Genomic DNA, 4,675 nt, shown 5'->3' on the forward strand with positions numbered 1-4,675 from the left:
TTGACTTTTTGAGGTTCCTGTGTAGCAGTTAGAAATTGGCGAGTTCAACTCTCTTACCCAAAATGAAAAGAAAAAAAAAAATCCTTAAAAGCTACCGAAATAAAAATAAGTGTCAGGGATATCAGGATTGTGGTATTAAATTCTACCGATTAAAGAAACAATACATAAGCATTGGAATGTTACTGAATAGAGACCGTTAAAAGCAAGGGGTCACAAATAAGGGACATTATGCATCTTATTTGGCGTAGTGATCTATAGCATTTTGTTAAGTTGCATGCCTACATATTAGTCTTTGATTATAAATTTTTTTGTGTATAAATAATTTTAGCTGCATCTATTTACAGATATAAGACATTGAGATAGAAACACAGAAATACAAAATCATGTTTGATAAATAAGATATAAATAGAAATATTATGTCTAAAAACACTGAATTAATGTATTTTATATCTATTTTGATAAGAAAGACACAGAAACACTAACAAAAAATCAGTGACGGATCCAAAAAAAATTTCAATAGGGACAAAATATACATAATATAATAACTTTTATAATTATACTATGATGTTATAAAATAGGAATATTCTTTAAATTATTTAACTAATAAATTAAAATAAAATAATAATTCAAAATAATAACAACTAATTTAGAATTCCATTCTTCTATGTTTCATATTTTGAAAAGATTGAATAATCTTTTCATTGTCAATACAATCAAATGTCTCTCTTTTTATGTATGTCACTAAACAATCATTTAAAAATTCATCTCCCATACGTTTACGAAGTCGACTCTTTATGATGTTCATAGCAGAAAAAGTTCTTTCAACTGATGCAGTTGCTACGGAAAAACTAATGCTAATTTCAAAAGAAGAAACATTAATGGATAAACAATATTTTTTCGAGTCTCAACCAACTTCATCAACCAATACAGCAAATAATTCATCCTCAAGATCATCTATAATAACTTTTGTTGTTTTCCTTGCAGCAGCTCTTACAATGTCTTTTGGATTGAGGGTGCTATTAGTTTAAGATTCTCACGAGCATTTTTGAAAGTACGACCAATCTCTTCATTATGTTGCGCAAGAAGGTTTAGAAGTTCCAAAAAATTTCCTTGGTTAACAAAATCATCTGTCTCGTCATTACCACGAAAAGCCAATCCTTATTGCAAAAGAAATCTAATACAATCAATTGTTGCTGTCAAGTGAATTTGATCATTCTTTTTAGCTTGCTCAGATTGTTTTTCAATAGCAGCAGTGATGTGTTGTTTTGGTCTCATAAGTGCTTCATATTTTCTCCAAACTTGATTATGAGTGCTATCATAAATCCTAACATGAATTTGTAGTCTCTCTTTTATTTTTCCAATTTGAAAAGTCAGTAGTTACAAAAGCATCACCACCTTCAGTCTCGAGTTTCATAAGATAACGACAAAGACAAAAAACAGCATCTTTTGATATACTATACTCTAACCAATTGCCATAATCAACAAACCAATTAGGATTAAATTTTTGAAAAGAAGAACCACACGCAGTTTACGAAAAATTATGAGTTCTTGGTTGACAAAGATCTTTTTGCAAAGATGCACATCTAACTTTGTCTCTCTCATTTAGGTGATAACTTGAAATATTTGGTCGTTGTCCTAAATCTGCTATAAGACTATCTACTTCGAATTCTAAAAACCTCTTTTTATTAGAAGAGGTTAATGAATTATTTTGGAATTCAATCTCCAATGATAAGATTCTTTTAAAATATCTCTCCATTACTAATAAGATAAAATTATAAATCTAAGTTAATTAATTAATAAAAAATTCACAATTCTACACAAATTAAAAATTATAATATAAAATTATAAATATAAAATTGATAAATATATGTCATTTAAATAAATTTCTAACAACAACAACACCTAATATCCCAATTTCCAATCCATTCTAAGCTCCTGCAATGTCAATGCATACCTATTGACGAGACAGAATTACTATAAATGTCATCTAACTCAATGAGGTAATATTACTCATTGTTCAACATTAGTAGTCGAAAAACATAAATTGAGCATTTCAATTTTCCATAGCTAGAGCCTAAAATGGATAACATAACCTAGAAAAAGGTCTTATAATGAAATTTAAACAATACCATATAAACTTATTTCAAAAGCTCATAAAATTTATCCATTAGAAGTTAAATATGATGGACTTCTACTGCTCCACAGTCTCACATAGTCACATAAAACTTTTATAAATAAGATTTTGCAGATTGCATTAATAAATCTTTACATATTAGTCCCCATTTTTTTTTCATCTTAAGCAAGTAGGAAAGACACAACCTTTATATATCAAGTAAGAAAAAAAAGTACCGTATAAATACAGTCTTTAAATTACGTCAATGCACAAAAATAATTAACAAATAAATTAATCAAACTAAACTTGTAATTACATCAGAATAAATTCAAATATTCAATCAAAAATTCACAATTAACAAATCAATTAAATCAATTATCAAACAACAATAAAGCAAATAAGTAAATAAGCAGAATTACAGATCGGTGAATCATGATTCATGAATGTACTAAAAAAAATTCAAGATTGAAAGGCAGGCATCCTTTGTTGAAGCATGAAGAGTGAAAAGTAAAAACCAAAGAGAGAAGAGGATTGCACCGATCGATGAAGAAGAAGGCAGAAGGAGACACAGAGATGTGGAGACACGGCAGTAACTCTGGAAACAAGAGGGCAAAGAGCCGGAGACGTCAGCGGGGAGAGAACTATGACACTAGCTGAGACGTGGAGTGGCTCTGGTCTCTAGAGACAAGAGTGCTGAGTGCGGGTTACGAAGGCTGGAGGCCGGGAGTAGATGAAGAAGATTGGAAAAAAAGAAGGGTTAGGGATTTGATTTGGGGTGGGGTCAAAACAAATTATATAGTTGGGGCATTTAAGACATTTTACTAAGAACTACTAAGTAATTTCTGAAATTTCACTGGGGGCAGTTGATAAACCGCTATTTTTCGGTTTATCTTGCGCTTACTTTAGAGGGTTTTATACATTATTCTCACACTTATTCATTGAATTCGCATGTTTTACATTTTCCTTCCTAATTTTGTGCTTTGATTGAAAACATGCTTCGTTGGCATTAAATTTTCTAATTTTAATTCTCTCTCATTATCATTTGATGCCGTGATATGTTTGCTGAGTGTTTTCAGGGTTTATAGGGGGGCAAGAATAGCTTACCCCTGATTCCCCCACTCTGTAGCCTCTAATCTGTGTTTTCGGGTTTGGAACTGGGCCAAAACCAGCCCAGAAATCGCCCCCAACGTTTTCTAATATCTGCAGCACATGATGCTTTGTCACGTGTACGCGTCGCCCACGCGTACACGTCGCTGAATCAAAAACTTGGTCACGCGTATGCATCGTCCCACGCGTACGCGTCGCTTGAATCCTGCGCTAGTCACGCGTACGCGTCACTGCCAGCTTCTCAAAACTTCATTTTCTTGTATTCCTTCCACTTTTGCATGCTTCTTATCCATCTTCTAAGCCATTCCTGCCTTATATAAATCCTGAAAACACTCAGCAAACATATAACAGCATCGAATGGTAATGAGAGTGTAACACCCTACCACACTAAGCTTTACGCTTAAGTCGTAAAACGAATGTGGTGTGGTATTACGACCTCTAAAATAAAATGAGTACATATAATAGCAGAAAAATTATAATATGCTAGGAGCCTTAAAGAAAAGGGGAAAATAAAAAAATCGCACAATAAAGGCGCAACGCTCAAGGAACGAGTTAACTTACGTGCTAAGAAAATCATAACTATCAAACATAAGCTAACAGAAGTAGGAGTAGAATACCAAGGATACAAAATAACAAGCTCCTAACTCAGCCTGCGAAGTCAAGACTGGCCGGAGAATATTTACACATATATACATACATATCCAAACCCAAAAGTACATATACACAATCCTGCCTCTCCATAAACCTCTAAGAGGATCAAAAAGAATAAGTCATGCGGAGAGAAAACTAAGTACATATATATACATCATAGCATAACAAGCTATCCCAGTAACCACTCCGCTTTAAGAGTCCAGACGCCTAACGAGATGCCTCTCGACCTGCATCTGAAAGACAACAACATAGTATGGAATGAGAACCGGAGGTTCTCAGTATGGTAAAGGTGCCACACACATAATATATAAGGTCCTGGGAATGCCAGAGGCAATCCTAGAACACCGACACTCAGATTATAGAGCTTAAAGTATTAAGTAGAAGCCATAAAAGGTGGTTTACTAAGGATATTTAAACCTAACTTAACTTAACCTTAAATCTAAATCCCATACTGCCATTCCTCCATACCTCCAACTCCATCATGCATTTTCACAGACAACTAAACAGACAAAGGCAAACACAAGAAGGTTACAAGTACTGCAGATAACAAATATACATTTAACATGGCAAGTACATTTAGGCATACCCAGTTAATACACAAGCAAGTAGTTCAAATAATATGCATATGATGCATGCCTGTCCTATGGCTGATGAGGCTCATCTGTCGGTTATCCAGCCAACCCGACAAGTCTGAATTGTCCTTAGACTGTCCCCCGACGTGCATCCCCAAGAGTCTATGCATAGCTTTATCTCAAATAATCAATATTGCTCAATGGGGGTAACATTCCCGGGAATTTATATAGT

The sequence above is a fragment of the Arachis duranensis genome, chromosome 3, assembly GCF_000817695.3.
Source record: "Arachis duranensis cultivar V14167 chromosome 3, aradu.V14167.gnm2.J7QH, whole genome shotgun sequence".
Taxonomy (NCBI): domain Eukaryota; kingdom Viridiplantae; phylum Streptophyta; class Magnoliopsida; order Fabales; family Fabaceae; genus Arachis; species Arachis duranensis.